Below are 23,234 nucleotides of genomic sequence, written 5' to 3'. Positions count from 1 at the left end.
AGCCATTTTGAAGTTGGTGCAAAGGTGGTATTCTCCAGTACTTACTGGGAAAATCAGATGCTAAACTGGTGCATTTATTGTATTTTGTCAAGGTCTGCACAAGAGCTTTATCTAGAGAAAAATTGAGATATTAATAGAAGTCATGTTGCAGATTTTTTTTTTTTTAAATCACATCATACTTATTAGAATGAAAAGACAAAATCACCACCACAAAAAAAAAAAAAAAAAGAAATAGTATTCTTACAGCACCTGTATAAAAGCTGCCTTTGTGCTTCTGCTATGCTGGCTGCAAGTGCTTTTAAGTGCACTGGATTTCAATATGCAGACGTTATTTCTGAAGGATCTTACATATTGAAAATGGCATAATGTCTTTTTTGATCCCAGGAAGCACAATGATTATTGGTACTGATAATTGTGTTAATAGCTTTTTCTTGTTGTTCCTATGTGTATCAGAGGTGCGAAGTACTAGCAGTTAAATGGGGTAAAAATGGTCTTTTCAAGAGGAAGATCCAAGTCCATGGAGACTCTCCAGGGATCTCATTAAAGCGCTGTTTTCTTAATATAGCGTACTGCAATAACAGCTATCAGGATCCCCACAGTGTGGTTTCCTGATAGGTTCGTTTACACAGAATTAATTGTCTAATTTTGCAAGCAACCAGTGCAGTGCACATTGATTTTTATTTATTTATTTTTAATTCTATGTGTTGCTGTCATGCATTCTGCTTCTCATTTGGAAATAGTTTTTACATTCTGTCTTCACTTATACCATTTTGTCATATGAAATTGCGTAGGAAGTATCACTTATTTTTCTTTGTCCTTCCATATATGAATGATTGTTAATTTAAGCTTTATATATATAATATATATATATAATAGTGCATTGTATTTAAACAAAATAACTGATAGGATGCATCAGAAAAACAAAATCAGATTTAATTTTTTTTTTAGGCTTCTGTAGTTTAGATGTTTTGGACACAACTGCTGAAAAAGGAGAGTGGGTTTGCCTTGTCCCAAGGTGAGCTTGGTGGCTGTGGCACAGGAACAGTAAAAGGAGCAGGAGCCTGCACAGAACAAAGGATGGCGAGTTGCAGCCTCTTGATGCAGAAGCATATAGAAATGCATTTGAATAAAATCTGTACTGTGAATTTGGCTTGAACAGGATTTTAAATGTATCTGAGCCTGCCTTTCTAAAGTGGAGTTCTTGAAATATGATTTGCACATGAACAGTAGATTTCCATCCCATTTAGCTGTGTGAGAAAGATGGAGAAATGCAGAATATTCTTTAGCTGGATTTGGGCAGGGTGGCTGCTAAAACAACTGCTGGTCCGAACCATCTGCTAAAATCTGCCTTCCAGCTTGAGTTGTCATTGCTGTTGTCCTCAGGAGATGGCTGTCCTCTTACCTGCTCAGGCTCATGCAGAGGGGGGAGATGATGATGGGCTCATGCTGATTCCTCACCCCCTGGACCTGGCTGCTTTCCTGCAGCCTGCTGATATCCTCACCCCAAGGAATGAATGACTTTGCTCTGCGTGGGCTGTCAAAAATGCAAACAGCTGTGCTGAAGCTATCAGTATTCACTTGTGACCAACACATTGGCTAGAGCAATTGGTGGCCACCTCCTCACCTGGTGTAAACGAGAGAAGCTGTGGGAGTTGATAACTGAAAGCGAGCTTTCTGCACGGATGGCTAGGAAGCAATATAGGAGGCAGGCAGTGAGAACAGACTAGATATTAGCTGGAGGAAACATGGTAATCCAGAGACAGCTGGAAGAGAGAAGACCTGAAGGTTATAGGAGGCTGTGCAGAAATAAGAGAGAAGTCCTGTCCTGAGAGTACGAGTGTGTGGCTGCTTGGGTACCTGCTATCTATGTGGTGGTCAGTTTATGGGTTATTAAAGCATCCCCTGTTTCTGTCGGATGAAGGATTGAGGAGGGAGGGAGGGAAGGAGGGCTGAGGAGCAGTGCAGGTCCCCGGCGTTCAGGTTGGGAGTTCAGGTCAAGAGGGTCCTCCAGCTGGGAGTGAAATGATGGGAAAGTGAGGCACTTGGATTAATACAAGTCTGCAGGTGAGGGAGAGAAAGGCAGCAGCACCCGCTGAACGAAAGGGCAGGTTGGGATAGCGTATTTGGAGGGGGAAAAAACAGTAAAAGTGTTGGCAAAGCACGTAATTCAGATGGTGTGCATGTCAACACTTGGATTTTGCCTTTCATTTATTATCACATGAAACATTCTCCAAGATGAGTAGGGCTTTTCCTGTTAGAAGTGAGCATTTTGAACAACGCTGCTATATTCCTTGCCAGCATGTCTTGGAGGGGAGAAATAGGAAGTCAGTGAAAGGTGAAGTTACTTTGCCTCCTTGGTCCTTGCCTTTTTAGCTCTTGCCTCTATTACAGACATTAAGATGCAGTGTATGCTGTGAATTTGTAACACCGTAGCTATTCCAGATTACTTCTGGAGATGGGTTTATATCTCCATATGACACATGTAGGAAAAAGCCCGTCTACTAGCTGTGGTATCACTCCAACCTACCAAGTGAATGAGCTGTCGCTATCACACCAGCAAAGCGTGCCTGTTCTCAGATAGGACCAAATATGTTGCATGCATTGGGCTTGACCAGACGAGAGGACATTCCCTGTTCATAGGCACCTGAAACGTGAGTGTTGCACCATCCTGTCTGGTCCTGTGACGGGGATTTGATGGCGTGCAGAGGTTTTGAGTGCTGTGTCCCATCCTGGCACCATTGGTAATGTGCATATTGTTCTGGTGTCAATTGTTATCTCAGAGTGTTGACACCATATACTAAGTAACACTTAAACAGGTCTCTCTCCATTACAAGATGAATTCCCGACACAATTGAAGTCAATGGGGCTTTTGTCACTGACTTCAATAGGTCTCAGCTTCCACCTCATGACTCCATGGGAAGAATAAATTGCTGCCGAAAATGCAACTGCCTCTGACATTCAGTGGGAAAGGATAATTAGCAGTCAGTCACAGAGCTGACATCCTGGTAGTCTGATGAATAATAGAACTGAGTACAAGTGATATGTCGTCTTCCAAGTGGGTAAAATGATTTTTAGCAGATTAACATGAGTGTAGGCAGCCAAGAAATATGGTATGAAAACCAAGTGTGAGATGAGTCCTAGACGGTAAGCATCAGCTTTTCAGTCTGTCTGGCCTCCGACACATACCATGTAGTTTTATATAAACACTACAGCAGAAAGAAGTTGGGGATCAAGAAGACAAAATCTTGTTAAGAGACTTTGCTGTTGTTAGATTGGAATTAATACTCTCCGAAGAGCATGAGTGAGACTTTGGTGAATATCTCCCTTTTTGCTTCTGGTCAAAAATAATGTTGGAACAGGTTGGGAGATGGCTTGGGCTGTGTTGTAAGGATAGTGGTACGAGGGTGAAGGACCATGTTTTGTGGACTTGTGCAGCTTTGCACTGAGGAAACACTGGCTTGGAAACCCTTTTATCCAGCAGAGGAGCAGTTAGATCAGCTGGTGCGCTGGACAAAAAACAGGTGCTGAATCTGTAGATCTGTACCATTTGAGGAGAATGAACAATCAAAGCAAGAAGAAAGCAAGCCCAATGTAGTTTTAATCTTTAGTTTCAGTCTGTAGTTGGTCTTAACGCTGCGTGCAACTTTGTGAGAGCATAAAGGCAGCACTGTACTACCGCAGCTTTCAACTAGGCCTGTTTATGCGTTGTGATTTGCAAAGCTATTGACTTCGTATTCTTTCATGTTCTTTATGTTCCCTTCTGTTTTGATGTTATCATGCAGTCATCTTAGCTACATATTAAACAAGAGACTACTTCAATATAAAATGATCAAAGGGGGAAGAGAACACAGGGTCATAAAGAATATATGGGGAGCTATGGGAGAGTGGTAAGTTGAATTTAAAGGCTTTTTCAAGCTGCTTAATTCCTGCTTAGATTGTTGTTGCCACCAATAGGCAACAGTCCTTTTCTTTAAATCTTTTACCAAGGACTGACTGGCAGAATCGTGGTTTTACATGGGGTTTAGAGAGTAAAAGGCCACCCTGAAGGTCAAGCCCTAGGAGATTTCCTCTAAGAGCTCATTGATTCTACTGGATTTTGACTTGAAAAAAGACCACTCCTTCCTCGATCTGCAGCTTGGATACAAGTGCCTTAGTATGTGCCAGCACAGAAGGCAGGAGCAAAAGTGTAAGGGCAGAAAAAAATAAAGATACTGTGGAGTGGACAGACAATGATTTCACTTTCTTGCTTGTCTGATTCAGACTAGAGATATTATTAGCTACTCGTCCATGAAAAAAAGAAAGTATTATTTTATCGTTTTCAGAAATGGACTGTATTAACAGTAAAATTGAGCAGAATAAAGATTTATAGTCACATCCTCAGCTTGAGTAAACAAGCAGAGGAGCTCTTCTTGTAATGGGGATAGAAGGATTCACTGCAGCTGAGGAACCAGGCTGTAAATACTGCGGGTCTGGTTTTTGACACCTATAACTGAATGCATGGTTGCAGTGAGTAGGTGCATATGCATATAACTAACATTATTTTGCACAAAAATTGAATAAGCATATTTTGCCTCTCAAACCTCATTAAAATATTGGCTTTGTAAGTTGCCTGGTGCTGTAGTGATTAGCAAAATGAATCTGAAAGCCTACCCCATAAGCAACCTCTGTATTTGCACTATTACCTACTCCTGTGATATTTCAATCTGATTCATTAGAAAAATTAGCATTTTTATGGACTAATTAGGGAAAAATGTTGCTTGTACTTTTTCTGATGTGCAGTGATTTTTCACAGCTTACTGAAACCAAATAGAAGTGAAACATGAATTCTCTCAGGGAGGGGAAAAAAAGGAAAAGAAAAGAAAAAAAAGGATTACTCAAATTAACTCAAAAGATTGGGGAGATTTAAATAAAATAATAATAAAAAAAAGAATTAAGATCAGGTTAGATTAGTATAATATTGGCAGTGCCTACAGTTTTTGAATTCAAAACTCCAGATCTGTCAGCTGTTTTGGTTCTTCAGACATCCATATATTTTAAAAGCTGTCAGTCATTTACCATATTTTTTGTGACAGTAGCAAAATGAACAGTAATGAGCATGAATAGTAATGAGTGTGTTATTCAGTATCTATAAATACAAATTGATTTTTATTGTAAGTTTATTTGAGTCCAAATACACTAGTTTTTCTCTTCTTTTTAAAACCAAAGTCAGGATTTACTAAACCATAGCTGTTCATTCAAACGCGTCTTACTTTTTATCATATTCCACTAATGAAGCACTTGCTTTTGAAGTTTAATTCTAAATATGCATGTGCATCACTTGTTCCTGCTCACATTTTCCATTTGCCAGGAGGGTAAAAATGTATTTGTGAGTAAACATCTGAGGTTGTCTTTTTGCAAGCGAAGTCATCTTTTCTTCTTAGAAGAGGAATAGCATTATTTTAATCAATGCAGGCATCTCCTGTTTTGATTGTTACTTTTTGATAATGATCTTGATTTACAGAGACACAACAGCGAACCCCCCATTTTGGGCTTCTGTGAAGAAGGCAAAATCTCCATCTCGCACAGACGGCACAAGTTCAATTAGGCATTTTGGTGTCATGGGAGGTTGATCACGATTTAATTGGCTCCAGCTGACTGGCTTTTAGGCCATGATATTCTTCACCAGCAGTCGGATGCTTCTCAAATATGTATGGAATTTTTTATTTCATTTGAAAATGTTGCATACATGCAGAATAATTATTTCCAAATGCTACTTTACAAGTGAATGCCCTGCAATAAATATAAGTGAAGGAGAAACCATTAAAATAGTGTAATAATTAATGTTGGAGGGGACTGTTGGAGGTCATCTGGTCCAATCTTGTGCAGAAAGTAGGACCAACTTTGAAATTAGATCGTGTTGCTCAGGCCTTTGTCCAGTTGAAAACAGTAATTAGCCTCTCTGGACTAAACAAACACAGTTCTCGGCCTCTTCTCATACATTATGTGCTGAAGCCCACAATCATCTTGGTCCCCTCTGCTGAATTTTTTTTTTTTGGGGGGGTTCATCAATCCACTGCTGACTCCTATTCAGCCATGGTCATTAAAGGTCATGGTCATGAGTTCACCTGAGAGCAGGGCTGCCAGTAAAGACTGAGTGAAAAAAGTCACTGAATTCTTTATCCTTTTCTGTACCCTTTGTCAGTAATTCTGTTGCCCATATTCAGGAGGGACTGTCTTTTTCCTTTATTTATTTATTTATTTATTTTTCTGCAAATGTACCTATGAATGAGCCTTTCTTGTTGTCCATCCCATTCCTTATCAGTTTCAACTCTGCCTGAGCTTTGGTTTTCCCAGTTCTACCCCTGCAGGTCTGGGCAAGGGTTGTGTAGTGCTCCTGGGCAGGCTGTCCTCACTTCCACCTTCTGTTCACGTTCTTTTTGTGTTTGAGCTCAGCCAGGGATTCCACGTTCAGCCAAGTCAGCCTTCTGCCACGTCTGCTCTGCTTCCTACTCATCAGGTGGATCATTCTTGCGCTTCGAGGAGGTTTTCCTCGAAGATAAAGGAGCTCCCCAGTACTCTTCCCCAGAGCAGTTGTCCCTGTTATTATGCCTGCTAGTTCCCTGAGCAAAGCCAAATTCTGCTCTTCTGAAGTCAAGCATCAATATTTCTTTGATATGCTTATGAAATCTAGGTTGCTTGTGCACCATCAGTTGCCCTTCTAGCCGATATCACGGTGGTTAAAGGCCCCCAGGATGATCAGGGTGTTGAACTGTGAAGGCCAAATAAAGCTGTATCCTCCTTCAGTTCTTGATCAGGTAGTTGGCAGCAAATACCTACAGCAGCAGCAGCTGCTTTGGCCTCTCTGCTTCTGATCCACACTGACACATAAGCATTAGCCCTCAACCACCCCATCATCTGTTTCACAGCAGAGCTCCATGCGTTAACATCAGTGGAAAAAAGTCTTGAAAAATAAATCTCACTAATTACTTTCTTCTGAGAAAAATTACGTTCTTTGAGCACGGGCTTTTACAGTTTTTAATCCTCTGCCATTCATTTTCCAGCAGAAACATATGTTTTTCCTGATAGACAGAAAAAAAGAAAAAAAAAAAAAAAACAAAAAACACTTGAAACTGTATTCAACTCTAAGCATTTGTGGTACCACAATACCTTAAACATAAGCTTAGTAACCTTTCTAGGTGGAGGATTGTCAGCATGAAGTCTTTATGCAGATCTGTGGACGGAAGGAGTTAATAGCATGCTTTATGTCCTAGGAGTCAATGTAAAGAACTCATTGAACTGGCTGATGTGTTTTCCAGTTGTACTTTTCTCTTTGCACTTTCAGCATTTCAAAAGTAGCAGTACTGAAGTGGCCCATCGTGACCTCAGTTGTCTCCTGTGTTAATGAAATGCCCTATGCTGCTACTTATTAGTTAGGCCATTAGCCTGGGACTCGGAAGTGTTATTTCTGGCTCTGCAATTATCCTACTGCTGCAATTTCTCTATCTGAATTGGGGATAACAAAGCTTTCCTTCTTTGTCAAGTGCTTGGAGATTTGCTGACGAAAAGTGCTATATAAGGGTTCGATATTGTTATGGGAACAAGTATCACTTTGTTTCCATGGCTTGACCATCTTACAAGCAAGCAGAGAGCTGATGACCAAAACAGGATTAGAATTCAACTAATTGGTTATAATGAACAATTTCAGTCTGTTGATTTTATCTTTATGTTTGAAAGTCAGTAATTTTTTGTAAGTCAATCTCTAGAGACTTTTTTTTTTTTAAACCTGTACATCATTTGCTAGTTGGATTTGGAAATCTTTTTGGTTTGCTTATTTTCATTGCTTTATTTATTTTAAATGCTAAATAAGTTGCTCGGTAGTTTGTATGATTGCTAGAAATCTGACCATAGAATTGCATATCAATATTGGACAATTTTTCAGTTGCATTCAAATGGCATTTCTTGGGGGGGAGAACAACTGAAATCTACAGATTAATAATGAATAATCTTTACAACAGGATAAAAAAATAAATTTTCTTCATTAAAATTTTCCTCTAAATATCTTGTGAGCAGGGCAGCAGCAAAAAACACTGATTTAAAAAAAAAAAATCAAAAACCTTCATACATTGTCTGCAGTTAGCCTCACACATTAAACCTTTCTGATTCATTCTCAGTTCATGTGCCTCCACAGTTGTCCTATAACTGAGTTGTAGTGGTGAAAAGAATCCTCTGCATTGCCTGCCTACTATTTTTAACCAGAAAACATTAGGGAAATTGTTTGTGAGGTGATGTAAAGAAAAATTCTTTCAACAAAACTCTGCTGATTTATTCCAGTTGAAGACTTGCTCCAACATTTCTGAGAGTGACTGGGTATTTTGGCACTTGACTGTGCAAAACTGAAACTTTTTTTTTTTAATGTAGAAAACACAAAACTAATTGTTTTAGATGTGTTATTTCCTGAAACTCCAGTGTTATGATAGGAATAAATGGGTTGTGTGAAAAATAATGGATTTTCTTTTTTTTTTCAGCTGGCATGTAGGTACTTGTGATGCTGCGTTACCGGGTTAGGAGAAATCTTTTTTTCAGCTCGTGTGGCATTCAATTGCACATATGCCTTGTTGAAGAGCCCAGGGAAAGGTTGTAATGCAGAGATACGTGTGTATTAGAAGGTTATTAAAATCAAGTGTAAGTGCACTCTATGCCTTGGGGATTTTAAATGCAAAATCATTCTAACTAATAAGCAGATACTAAGTGTGCCAAATTTTACCCCAAGGTACGTGCAGGCTCTTGTGATAGCTCGGTTGAGCTCACTGACTTTTATTGACTATCAGGATTTAGTGACCCGGGAGGGAAATATTGACAGAGGTGATTCCTAGCAGTCACAATTTTCCTTAAGGGACGATAACACCTGGTGTTCGCTGTAAATTTAAAATCAATACATTCATGTGTGTCATGGCACGGGGTTTAACTGCTGAACATCTACCTACTGTGATCCTGTGGCAATGCTGTACATGAGATCTGAGTGCTTTTTACAGGCCTTGATGTTTTCTTTAGGGAAAAATATCCATCATGTGGTGAAAAGTCCATGAGAAAGTGCATGTGCATGTGTACGCATCAGCCCTTACACGTGTGTTAGAGCCAAGTTGATTTTCTTCTGGTGACCATTGTAACAGCTTTTAACACCATACTTCTCTACTGCTAAGATCCCTACAGAGCTGAATTATGTAACCGGTAACGAGCTGTAGTGTTTCATGTGCCTGAATAATCATGGGCCAGAATCTGGCCCAATAAGCTTGATTTATGAAAACTTGTTCATGCTTGCCTTCTTTTATAGGTACAGTAAATCACAGAAATTGTTGGCTAACATGGTGTGATGGTCTCAGACAGCTGTGATTGGTATTTCAAGGTTCTCTTCATATTGTGGTAGCCCCTTCAGTAATAAATAAATAGATATTTGAGAAACTTGCAATGTTGTGTTTGCGGTAATTGGGAGCAACCATATTCTAACGGTGAGACTGACCCAAAGCGCTCTTTGATTTTTATTATTTTTTCGCCTAGTGGGAAAGCTGAAATATTGGCAAAACAGGTCTTCTAAATTGAACATCTAAAGTTCACTGCTGTGAAATTAGTGCTTTCCTACTGTTGCCAGAAATGAAATAGGCTTTATTTAAGAAGGAGGAAAACTTACTGTTGTGTTGGCTTTTTTTTCAACAGTGCTACAGCTTTGTTACGTTGTATTTATAATGCCCAAGGGTAAAATTATGTCTAAAAATGTTTCTTTCTTAAATGGTTAAGAGCTCCTTCTCTCTCTTGATCTTTTTTATTTTTATTTTTTTATATCAATTTTCATATCAAATTTGTGTACTTGGTATTAGTTTGAAGCTGTCATTGCAATACGTGTGCTTCTAGTGCGGAATCCAGCCCCCAGTCACTCCAAGGACAGCAATCTTTTGCTGTGACTGCATTTTGTCCATTTCATATTGGGATATTTTCTAAGCAGGTTACTGCGTCTCTTTATTGCTTGGAAAAAACCTTCTTCCTCCAAACACCTTTTGCTGTTAATATGCAGAACTGGAGCTTTTTTCCTCATTGTCGCTTGCACTGGGGTGATGGGAATGCCGGCCAGGCCAGGCCGGGATTTGGGTCCTTTCATCCTTTTGCCACCCGTGCTTCACGCACCGCGTTCTGCAATAGGATAAATGCTTGTGGTTGGCACTGATCGATCGGGCTCAGATGAGATGTGACGAGCATGCTGCTGGGTGAGCAAGTTGGCTTCGGTGGGGCTTTGCTGCAGGGAAGTGGCCGAGGCTGCCTCGGAGCTCTGGCCTGAGCAGCCCTCCCCTCTTCTGACACGGGGCTGCTCTGCCCAGCCCTCTGGGCCAAAGCTGGCCGTTGTTCCCCTCAGCGAGGTGGGGGTCTGCAGCAGGCACGGTTCGAGCAATGTTTCCATATTTAGGTTCACTTTTCGAGAACGGACTCTGGCTCGGAGGCTGGTACTTGATCGATTCACGCGTCTCTTAGAGAGAAACGGATGGCTGAGCAGGAAGGTCACTTTGCAGCAGGGCCCCCACGTCCCTGCCCCAGCCTGTTCCTCCTCTCCAGCCAGGAGTGGAGGAGCCCAAGGAGGTGCCCGTGCCATCTGCACTGTGACCGGAGGCAGCGGGCAGTGCAGAGGCTGAGCAGCCACAGGGTAGCTCGGCACAGGGGACAGAGATGACTCAAAGCTGTTTTTGTGCCCTGCTGCTTTTCCCCTTCTCTGCACTGAGCTGAAATTCAATGTCAAGCGCAGCAAGGGACCAGCTGAATGAATAAAAGTGTGAACTGCATTCCCTCACGTGGCAATCTGTCAGCTCTTCTGGAGAACAGGAAGGCCGAAGTGACTGTACTTGCAGACTGCAATAACAGTAAAATGCCATTGGGAAGTACGAGGCAGAAGCAGCACTGGGTATCCAGATGGACACGCAGATCCTTTGTGCATGCATACAGAGGAAACAATATCCTAGTTTTATTTCTCATCTTTAAAAATCCCAGCAGATTTACAAGGCCAGGGCACCTAACCTCTGTGATATGGGCCACAAGGTCTCTAGGACAATTGTCGTGAATCCCAATTTATAAGGCTGCTTATTTTTCCCTTGTAGTACACAAGGCACGAAAAAACAAACGACCAGTTAAATTCTCAGTGTAGACCATGAGACATTTGTTTTCATTAAGGCATACTTTGTTTCACTAATGCTTTCTTTTCTACTGTAATGCTAAATTCAGTCATTTTAGGACTTGTGTAGCTGCAAATTTGCTGCAGCTTTGAACAGCCTTTGCCTAAGCAAGGGAAGCATGAGGCATCAGTGCCTGTTGTGTAGCTGCCACGCAGGAGGAACGATAAAGCTTTCCTACTGGCAGCATCACCTGGACAGGAAAGCCTGGGGGTGATGGACGATGACCACTAACTCGTGAGTCTTCCTTCATCTTACAGAAGAAACTTGGGCAAAATGATAGGTCACGTTCCCCAGATGATGCCCATTGCCAGGAGCTGGGAACAGCGTGGGATAGTGGCTTTGAGGTGGAGCAGCATTGTGGGGATTTATGGTCAACTTGGTGCCTTCAGTAGGACGCTCCTGATGCTCTCTGATGAAAGTCAAGAGCAATACCCTTTGGCAGTCTGTGAGCTGAAGCTGCAGTAGTTGCACCTGAGCACTGAAAGTAGCCCTGATTGTACTCTGCCCTTCTAATTCTAAACATTTATTTTTGTTTGTTTGGGGAACGCTGAATTCTCACCGTTGGTTTATACTACGCCTGAAACAACAAGAACAGCTAAAAGTTGTCTGACTGATAAACCCAATAAGAAATACCAAGCAGCATAGATAGGTTCCTAATATTGTATCTTATTTATTCTTTTTATCAAGCTCTCCTATACTTTTCACTGGAAGAATTTCTTGTATAAATCCTTTCCTTCAGCCTGTGAGCTCTATTTATCCTTCCTCTGTTCGCAAACCTCACTGATAACTTCAGTCCCCCAGACCTTCTCTCCAGGAAATTCTATTAAGATTTTCTCTGAGTAAAAGTGAGTAGCCCTTCAGAATTCCTTTATCAGGCCTGCTCTTTCCTGTTATGGTTTGCCTCTGCTTTTTTTTTCATGGATAGCTGTAATTTAAAGCTTACTAGATCAATAAGTCCAAGATGCACCATGTAAGTGGGAGAAGCTGACAAACAGCTGGTAAAGACTGGAGACAGCTGATTAAAAAGAAGGCTGGCATAAAGCATCTGAGCTACTATTCTCTGCTGTGATTTTTGAGTTAGATTAAAAAAAAAAAAAAAAGAGGGGAGAGGAGAAATCGTAATTTCCTCCTCCCTCAGAGTCTGTAATTAAAATAGTGGTGAATTTTTTTTTTTTTCATGTCTCTAAATAAAAAGTTGATTTTTTTTTTTTTTTTTTTTATTTGGAGAAGCTGTTTTAATCAATTGCAAGTGAATTAGCTTAATGTAGAGGTAGCTGGGGAAAATGTAATGTCGGGAAGTCTAGACTTGATGTAATAACAGCATCTCTGGTCTCGAACTCTGAATCTGTTCCTGTGGTAAGCTGAAATCTTGGCAATAGCCTCTGTTTTGCACTGTTTTACAAAGTAGAGATTTTCTACTCTTGTTTTGCAAGCCCTGGTGAGTGTGCATGGGGCTGGGCTTGGGCTTGCTTTGTCTTCTAGCCGAGGCAAGTCTCTCACTCCTCGGACTGGGCTTGGCTCGGCTGTACCCAGCTGGCACAAGCTGCAGATCAGGCAATTTGTGTTTGGCATCACAAGCTGCAGTTGCATTTCCTTGGGAAGGTAAAGATGCTATAAAGGGCTGAGTGTGCTGCCAGCAGGAAAGTAAACATTTCTAAGCTAAAGTCTCAGTAGGTGTTGAGAAGGATTACAGTGCAGCTGGAAGTAGAACTGAGGTTCCTAAATCGCTGTAGAGCTTATAGAAATGTTCTCTGTTCATGTCAGAAACCATAATTTATTGACAAACAGGTTGAACTCTAAAATATATATGCTAGTGAATTATGATTCAGTGAAATTGTATGCTTATTTTGGCAGGGAGGTTCATATAAATGTTGTGTATCTGCCCACAAAGCAGAAACTAAATGGAAGATGAGAGATGTGTTTGACAATAAGCATAGACATACATCCATGTATGCTAAATTTGGCTATGTATTCCAAAATAGCACAGAGATGTTCCAATATGAATTTGAAATGCTGTGGGAAAGGAGGTGCATGTGCATGTGTGTGCTTTGGGAAAGGGTTAGGGTCTGTCCGTGGGGAAATAAGTCTGTCTGCAACTGGTGAAATGAGTCCAGATAAAGAGATTATCAAGTAGTGACAAGAAAGAAAATAGGTTAGATGAATTTCTCTTTATCACTTCTTTTCCCTTAAGACATCTCAATGAATATCTTGTCATTCATACAGAGAGTCTTGAAAGAAATTCACTTTTAAAGGTGACCCGTAAAGGAGGAAAAAGGAGGGGGGAAAGCACTTGTGTACTACTTCCGCTTCTTGGTGGCATAGGAACACGGCCTGGGATTTACACTGTGTACAAGTAGTCTCTTCTGGGGCCGGAGGTCTTTGAGCAAGAAAAGTGGTTTTAAAGCTCCCAGGTCTTCCCATGGTGAAGGTCATGAAGGCCAGGAGGTGTCTGCTCAGTAGCAGAGTTGTGGCATGTCCACGTCCACCTGAGAGGGATACAGAAATGTCACTCCTTGAATGCAACTCTTTCAACATGTTTGAAGTAGGGGGATATATTATTGGGGGGGGGGAAAAAAAAGGCAATTAAGAATTTTTTTTTTGTCTTGAATACACCCTTCTTTCATGAGACTTTTTTATTGTTTTAAATGCAAGTAAGTATTGAAAATCATTTTGAAATCTTGTATCACATTGGTAGCCTATAGGAGAGCAATTGTGTAAGTAATGATTGATAAGAGTTATTGCTTCTGTTTTTGTGTTATCTAGTGGTTTCAGTGGTCACTGAGTCTTATCTGTTTAGTACTATATAAACCACTTAGCTGGCTTTATGAAGCTTCTAATCTAAGGACACAAGAAAGGCAAAGAAAGAGAGGAAATAGAGGTGCAGAGAAGTGCTTCATTCCAAGGTCACAAACCAGATTTAGAATTAGAATCAGACTCAGCCCATTTTTCTGTTCCATGGGGTACATTACTTGTTATTCAAATATGGAAAACACTGCCCTTTCCTAGTTGAATAGAGGACAAAGAGAGTAAGATCAGACAAACACAGTGATGTAGAGAGAAGGAAAAAAAAAAAAAAAAGAAAAAGAAAACAAAGGAATTGGACTGATAAAGATGCTATTTTTAGATAAAGTCAACATCTGACATACCATTGCTCAACTCACACGTTTCTCTTTCCCTCTAGATGCAGTAAGGTGGGGAGGATGATTCAGGTGTGAAACTGCAGATTGACCATGCATTGATGAAGAAACACCTGGATGTACTGGTTAGAATATATTTATTTATTTAATGTCTTTATTTCCGAATGGTAACAGTTAAATTCATGATAACTGTTTTATACCTATTTGATATCTTTTGTATCTTTAATATGCTTTCTATAATAGCATAAACATTTACATATATTTATGCATGTATTTAGCTGTGGAATAATTCCTTATGATTTGAATTGCTTGAAGTATACAGGTATACCTTCAAAGTCTGAAAGCTCTGGGATTTCAGATGGGACTTGTTTGTCTTTAGCTCTATATTAGTTAAGCATACAGTCAATAATTATACATATAGCTGAACACTAAGTTAGGCTTTATCCTGTAGTAGAATCTTCTTGCTAAGGAGTTTGTGATTTGATATTAAAAAGACAAACAAACAAAAACCTCAAATGTATTTCATTTTTCAACCTGACAGAAAAGGTGGTGTAACCATTCTACCCTGATTATTTCCAAACACGTCTACAATCCTGCTTTCCAGTAGCTGGTGGTGGTGGCTGTCGGGGTAGGAGTGACAGTGCATTGCCCCAGGCACCTGAGGGCCTGGCTGCAAAGCCCCAGACCTTGCCTTCAGTTAAAGCAGCCCTGGAGCATGTTGAGAAAAGAGCAGGGCCTTTGAGATGCATTCATCTGTGGAGTGGAAGGAGGACTTGGAGCCTCGGGGTACTTGCGCCTGTGGCTTCTCTTGGGTAGCTTCCTACAAGGGATTCCAGTGCCTGTGGACCCGTCCTGCAATGAGATGTGCTTGGAGAAAATAAGCACACTGGCAAGGGGGTTCTGTCTATTTATTTATTTAAGCCTATTTGCTAAACAATTATAGTTTTGTGTTTTGTTTCTTGTTTGTGGCTGATGAACAGGGAGTGCTACATGGAGCTTAAATATGCATTTCTCATTAATTTTTATTAATGAAAGCTCTAAGACTAAAGCTCTGTTTATAGTGTGAATTATGTATCCCTTAACATTATTATTTTTTTTTAGATAGTGTTTGTTGTTTTTGTTTCCCTGTATTCTGATCCCTGTCTCTTACTATCATGGAGGGCAGGGCTGAGAAAATCCTTCTTATGTATCTGCTGCTGGATTTGATTTTGCACACTTTTGCGGTCTGTAAAATTCTTAATGACAAAGTTGGTGGTAAAATTTAGTCTGTCTAAATGTTGCTTTGACTTCTTTTTAGTAAAACTTTTTTTTTCCTTTATTATACAGCTGATAAATATGTTTTTCTTTACATCCAGTGATGGTTTCAAGTAGAGAATAATTTTCTGATTTCTGATGAACCTCAACTGATCAAGCAGTAGGTTTCAGATGCTGTGTACATCTAGATCTCTATAAAATCTGATTATGTTTTGATTCCTGTCCCTTTAGGAGCAGCTCTGAACAGCTCACTTTCTTTGTCAGTCTACAAGTTAGCTTAGAAACTTTCTTTCTTTCGTGACCAGCCATCTGGAAGGGTCACCCTGTGAAGACTGCCCCTATTTTGTAGGTTTGCATGAGCAAAGAGAATAAAGGTTTACTCATTTTTTGTTTGGTTTGGTTTTGTTTCCACTGTTGTGGATACACAATGTTATTGTTTCTTCTTACTCCCTAAAACACATGCATTTTACTAAAATAAACAAACCCCACCACCAAAAAAATAAATAAATAAACCCACCCACCAACCATCAACAAAACCAAGCAAACAAGCAAAACTCTCCTCCGGTCTCCTCCCTGAGGCTGCCGCATGGGCTGGGCTTTGCCATTTCAAAGGAGAAATACTGGAAGTGTAGGCGTAACATTCTGAGTGCAAACTCGAGCAGATTTTTATATCTGCCCTTCTCTCTTAGCAGAAAAGGTCACGCAGTAATGCAGCCTTTATAACCAGCTGTGCTCTCGGCTCTCCATGCGTCAGAGCTGTGGATGTTTGGGAAATGTGCTCTTCCCCTTCCTGGGGCTGACAGCTCTCCACACACCCCCTTCCCTGCCTGCGGTGCCCTTTCCTCCCCAGCTCAGCACCGTGACCCCCCTCGCCTGGCCTGACCAGAATCTGAACCCAAACCCATTCAGACAGGGTTCGGAGTTAAGTTAATGTATGCCCCCCAGCTGCCCCGCAAAATAAGTGCATGTACACAGGACCTTTTCATTTCAACACATCTCTTTCTCAGCTAGGGGAGTTGTCATTAAGATTTCATTGCATTTAACTGTGTGATAAATTTAATTGTAAGCCTTCCTATATTTAGAGTTTGTAAGTCTTACCTTGTAAAAGTTACTTGTTGACTTGAAAGTTAGTACTCCTTTGCATTTAGAATTCAGGGCTTGACATGTGAAGCTGCATTTATAAATAGGATACACCTTTGTGTCATTTTCTACTTGCTCAAAAGCCAAATGTCTGGTGAGGGAAGCTCCCATCCTGAGGAGAAGAAAGGGCTCATTAAAAACATTAGCTGCCATAGAATAAATTGAGCTACAGTGCTCCACAAAAAGATTATAATAACTGTAATAATAAATGGATTAATAATATATTACAGGAGAATTCTTCCAGTCAGATTGTCACACGCTTATCTCTGAAAATTGACATCGGCGAGGTGTGTCACAGGAGTTAATGACCTTAACTGATGCATTCAAGAGCTCTCCACACTCCCAAGTCCACTTCAATCCAGATCTCTGTACTCTTGGCAGTCTTCTAGACAGACATGGGATAAGTGGAGCCATTTGAGGTGGCAAGATGGGAGGTACCTCTGAGCCGGAACAAGGGAATCTCCAGCTTTATCCTGAAGTAATTGGAGTAGGTCCAAACCTGGCTGCTTACAAGGGAGAACTCAGGTTACTGGTCCAGCACCATGGGCAGTACAACACTGGTGGGGACACACTCGGCTCGTGTGACAGGGGTCCAGGAATACATGCTGCCTCCGTCCCATGGAGAGCTTCCCTGACATTGAAGCTTTTGGGTAAAGCTCACTTTTGTATGTGTCATGAGCAAATTCTCTCTCCCAGACCTGCAGATGAGCTATCCCAAAAGTGATGCTCTGCAGTGTGATGGAACTGTTCCTGTGCTCCATGGGAAGGTTTGAGTGGAAGCACAGCCTTCCCATACGAGGAGAGCTTGGGGATTTCCACTGCCTGCCTTGCACCAGGACTGGCTTTGTAATGGCTGCTAGGCACCTGTGCTGCGCTGGGGAAAAATTGCATTAAGGGAATTGATTACCCAGATGTTGTAAGCCCATGCTGGTTGTAAATGGCATCTTTAGGCACCTAGTCACCTTTAAAATTAATCCATTAGTCACTTTTGAGAAGCCAAACAGCCCTCTTAAGCCAGGGGACTACTGAAGATGGAGGTTACGTGAGTTGTGAGGTTGGTAATTTGTAGAATAATTTGGGCTGGAAGGTACCTGGGGGAGTTGCCTGGATGCCTCAGTTCAGAAAGGAATCAATGGGTTCCAAGTACAGATTATGGGCAAAAGTTGTCTTTTTACTGTATATCTCACTGAATGATGCTTCTGGATGTCCCTGTGTACACCTACATGCAAGTATTTGTAGATGTTCTGGGCACTGAGTTTGCACGCGCAAACTTTGTCCATGGAAGATATAAAAGCAAAATTCATCCTGAGATGATTTTAAAAAGCAAAAATGTCACTTAGTGCGAAAAGGCAGTCATAAGGACATCAGTTGTTTTCTTGTCAGTGCTTTGCATCATGTTAATACTACAGCCAGTAGTAAATTGCATAGGCATTGAGGGATTGTACTGGATCAAAGGAAATGCTAGCAGGGCTTTTATACCAGAAGATTTTGAGTTTGCTTGTGAATTCTCACAATATGTGGTTTTCTTTATTTGCTGGCTGACGTGAGGGGAGCTGAACGGTTACTCTATTTGGCGCTGGGATTCCTCTCTTTCCTAATGTATTGCCTTGCTTTGGAGCACTGGTTTATTCGATACATACCGGAAAAAATAGGGTAAGGTATCAAATAAAGGTAATGCATTAGTGTACCAAATTGTTATGGCACCAGCAAATGACCAGACTGCTGCCTGTGTATCACGTGGTCATGCAGGGAGATGAAAGCCCAGTTTGGTTTTTCAGCCCTCCAAGCAATAAAAGACACAGTTGGCAGCACTGAAAATGTTGAATTTTGGAACAGAGCAAACAGGTACCTGCTAGGAATCTGCTAAAATAGTGATGGCCTGGGGCTGGCAGCATATAACAAGGGGAATACGGCTCTACCTGCCAAATCAGTTCTGTGCCTCCATGCTATTTCTGTATTGACTGCTGTCAGAGGCAGGAGAAAAGGCTAAATGCTATGGCTATTCTTACATTTTTTAGAAATGAAACTAGGTTCATTAGCACTCTCATCAAATGGCTTTCAGTTGCTATCAGTCTGACTTGTATTTGAATTGATGACCTTGAGATGAAAGGCTTTTTATTCTATTACCAATCTCCTGAGCCATCAAATCTTTAATATGCCGTGTAAAATCAGCTTTCAGATGGTATTTCTTTTATATAATATTGCCATTTATTATTAACAATGTCTGATTTTGTGTGCTACTAGCTCTAATTGTGCATAATGCTACTTTTGTTATTCCTATTATTTCAAATATATCTACTATATTACTATATACATGTAGACACTGAGAAAACAGATTGGTAAGAGACAGTGATTCAGCTTTATATAAAGTAGAGTTAATAAAATTATGTAAAAATACAAAGGTAGAATAAATTCAGCATCAGCAAAGCTCATGTATTAGTTCAGTAAACTGAAATATAAAATTCAGTTTTGAAGTTGAAATAAGCTTTCTTGCAAAGTACCATATGGGACAATCAAATGCAGAGTAAATTAAGAAAAATGAATAAGAATATGCAACACAAACTATTGCAAAGAAGGAAGTATGTTACATACCACCCTTTTCCTAAAGACAGACTGTGTTAAGAAACCAGTGTATACAGGGACACAAAGTAGAAGTGTAATGAGGTGGCTTCTCCTACTGTAGTTTTATTTGAATGTGATTCTTGAGAAAACATGAAACTGGCAGCACTGGGATAAAAGGCGCATTTGTGGATGGAGTCATTGCAAACTCTGAAGTATGATAGCTAAATGTACATATTTGTCCTTACTTGCAAGTATGTAATATGAATCTTAAAGACAACATGAGGCTGGTGATGTCCTGAGCAGCAGTACTCAGTTGTGGTGGCAAATGAAACGATACTTTCACCGTTATTTTGCTCCAGAGGAGATAATGCAGATATTATTTCTTGGGTGGTGTTGACAAGTGTTAGGATGCAAATCTGACCCAGGATCTCGAGGGGTCCTCGAGATGAACTTTCTTCATCGCACTGCAGAGCCAGCTTCCAGGAGCGGTGTTCATCTGGAGTCCTTTTAAGAGGCTTCCAGTGATGGGGTCCCAAGAGCCTCCTTGGAGAAAACGTATTCAAACGATTAACTGTCTATATAGTTCAGAAAATTTTAATTCTATCTGTCCTTAATTTTTCTTACTGCGAATTAAGCCAGTCACTTCTGTTCATAAAGTATAAATAATTGTGGTTTTCTTAATTATAGCCTGTTGTATATTGGGAGATAGCTGTTATATCTACTTTTTGGACCTTATTTTTTATAGACCAAGTAAATACCCTCCTTCCTAGGTCATGTTTTCTAAATCTCATATGAATAATTACCTTCCATGTCCTGTGGTTAACATCTGTTAATATTTCCCAAAACACCACTTGTCTCTCTGGAAGCAGACTTGCATTGCTGATTCATGTTTAGGTTTTATCCTTCCTAACCTCTATGTTCTCTCTCTTACAAAGCACATCTTAAAGTTTGCATTTGATTATTTCCAAAAGAAGCTGGACTTTGTGTACCTTTATACCTAATTGTGTTCATGATGTTGGATGCTTTTCCTCCATGTCGAGATCATTTGGCATGCTGGTGCTGTCCTCCTGAGTGCTTACAGCTTCTCCACACTTGGTATCTTTGTGTTACCAAAGTCATTCACGAATAACTGGGTCAAGCACAGCCCCTGTGGAGATGCACTGGTGTTTTCTCTCAATTTGGAAGTGAGCAGTGGAAAGCTCTTCTATGAGCGTGTTTATTGTTAGTTAAAAAATAAAGTAATAAAGTTAGATCTGCCTTACTGTGGTAGAATATTTTTGGCTAATCAAAATATATCTAACTCCTTTATGATAGGGTAGTTATCCTTTTATTAAAAAAAAAAAAAAAAAAAAGAGGGGGAAAAAAATTGGGTTGACCTGATTAGTTCTTCACAAAATATATACAGAGGGAAATGTGGTTGTGGAGGACCAAGTCCTTAGGTGTGGAAAAGGCAAATATAAGGGCCAAATTCAATTGTGGATAGGAAGGAAGTCCAAAAACTGCTAAGGATAAGTGTGGATGGACATTGGAAAGAGACTTGCTGATGACAAGCCAGCCAGCCCAGCCTGAGGGTGCTGAGGCAGGGCAGGAGCAGCCCTCACTTGGCACTTCCCGGAGCAGCAGAGCCATGGTGGGATCTGCCAGGAGGCTTCTGCAAGTCCTTCCCAGCCCTCTGCTCTGAGGAGATGATAAAAGCTTGGCTTGGGCCAACATTTAAAAGCCAAAATTGTTCCAAAGCAAGTTCTTAAAAATCATGCTTTGTTTTGTGAGGGATATGTGTTGGAGATGTGTCTAATATTGAAGCTTTGCTACAGCATAAATACGGACACAATAAGTTAATGCATTAGTTGTACAGTTAGGTATAGACTTAGTGCGTAGCACAATGCAGTTCTCTGAGGCTTCCGTCCGCCATAGTAGAAGTGTATAATAGTAGACACTGGAATAATAAATAAATAGTAAATATAATAAATTGTTTTTAAAAGATAGGATAAATTACGCATAATGAGATTATCTCCTGAAAAAGCACAGCCTATTTTTTGTTAGCTCTTCATAGTTTGTTCTGTTTCTAAGCCCTGCTACCATAGACGTTAGTATTCATATTTTCCTTTCTGCTAAGAGGAGTAGCCACCATTTCTGCAAAGCCACACTCCGGTTAGCCGCTTCTGAGGCAGGTCTGATAACTGGCTGCCTACAGTTCTGTAGTCTGGAATAAAGGAAAATATTTAGAAAAAATACCAATATCCTCCATGAAATGAAAGGATAAATTATTTTTCGGAAAGTGACAGGGTGTTAAATTCCTTTTTTAAATTAATTCTTTGACAGACTAATGTAAGTAAGCAATAGAGAATGGAAAGTGATTAAAAATGTAAGAATTAACAGTAAAGAGTAGGCAAGGAATTGTTATATATACAGATTTACATCCTGTGATATAAAGAGGATTAAAGAATAAACTTACCTCTGGCATTTATTTTAGAAAAAGTCCTAGGGACAGGTGACACAAATAACTCTAATGTGCCAATATGCCAATGGGGTCAATAGGACAAACCCAAAGAGTTATTGTAGGGAAAAAATCTGTACTCATTTTTTTCTATCATGTTCCCACTCAAACTATTCAGGTAAACTGATAAAATTAAATTGATTAAAATGATGATCAGTCTGGAAAATGGCATGATATTTTTGTCTAAATGTGGTTTGTGGAGAAATTTATAAAGCCAAATAATTGCATAGAGAGTTCTAGTCTGTGAACCATATTGTTATTGCTATTGCCAGTACTTTGTCTTCAGATGGCAGGAACTCTCAGCCTGTAAAGAGTGAGAAATGGTTTTGTTCTCTGACAGTCTGAAAACTGCTTCTGACACCCGTCTCCAGCCTTGATTTGATTAACAGAAGTGATGATTCTCCCCAAAAGAACAAGGCCATGCAGGGATCGCCCTGAGGAGGAGCGGGCAGAGGTGGTGCCCGTGCGTTCCCTCCTCGGCAGCTCAAGCCACAGCAGCACGTCAGCTCGTGTTAGGCTCAGCCCTCGGTTTCTCTTCTGAAATCCCATGTGCTTCACAGAGTGCTTGTGCTTCCTGCGTGTGACAACCACTTAAGGTAGCAATGGGGAAATGTTTGCAGAGGTCAGTGGTGAATGGACTGCTGCTTGCTCCTCAGGCGTCAGTGTCGTGCACTGAGGATGCTCGACACGTGCCCATACGACTGCTGCTCTACGTGCCACTTGTGCACGCCAAGGAGACTCGCGAAATTACACCTTAGCTGACCAAATCAGCAACAAGTTAAAGATTTCCGTCTTGAAAATAGTTGCGATTGCACTTCTATAATCTGGTGATGTGTAACAGAATGACTTGTAGGCCTGAATCTGTCTTGACAGAAACGTGACGGATTACTTAGGATTTTTCTTTAAATGCTGCTGCGCTATTGAGATAGCTCCTCAAAACCCATCCTGTCATGCTAGTTCAAAAATTGTTGCAGTAGAAGTTATTCCTATGTACCTATAAGATAGATTGTTGTTCTGCTGTGCTGACAGCTGCTGCTCAGTAATCCGTTTATTTGGCTGCACCGGCTTTCTCGGCTGCGCAGAGGCAGGATTGCCAAGTGGGCAGATACCTCCTCAAGATACCCTACTTTGTGTGTTTTTTCGCTGCTACCTTTGGGGGGTTAGGGAGGGTGAGGTGTGTGTTTATTGCTTCCTAAGCACTTCCTGTCCAAGCTCAGTGTTTTATATCCCACCAGAAAATCCCTGATCATGTCCAAGCATGGCAGAAGAGGGGAAAAAAAAAAAAAAAAACTTACTACTATATGGCCTGATGAACCTTTTTCCCTTTAGTGTAGTTGTTGTTTTGTCCTCGCATACAGGGCTAGAGGTAAGCAGAGTGTTCCAGCTACCCAGTGCCTGAAATAATTTGGATGAAATTCATTATTATTAGCACGCAGAAAGGGCAAAGCCAATTGC

General features: G+C 40.6%; 1 protein-coding gene across 9 annotated transcripts in view; it reads left to right on the top strand.

Moving 5' to 3' along the window:
• CHL1 (cell adhesion molecule L1 like) overlaps positions 1-23,234 on the top strand; it is a 126,627-nt gene that overhangs the window by 17,510 nt on the left and 85,883 nt on the right. For all 9 annotated transcript variants that reach the window (XM_067003022.1, XM_067003029.1, XM_067003027.1 and 6 more), the window contains exon 2: positions 14,371-14,451. The gene's annotated coding sequence lies outside the window, so the exon portion shown is untranslated. The remainder of the gene's footprint in view (positions 1-14,370; positions 14,452-23,234) is intronic.

This window comes from Anser cygnoides, chromosome 10 (genome assembly GCF_040182565.1).
Source record: "Anser cygnoides isolate HZ-2024a breed goose chromosome 10, Taihu_goose_T2T_genome, whole genome shotgun sequence".
Taxonomy (NCBI): Eukaryota; Metazoa; Chordata; class Aves; order Anseriformes; family Anatidae; genus Anser; species Anser cygnoides.
The sequence above is the reverse complement of the archived record's forward strand: the minus strand, read 5'-3'. Positions and strand labels throughout refer to the sequence as shown.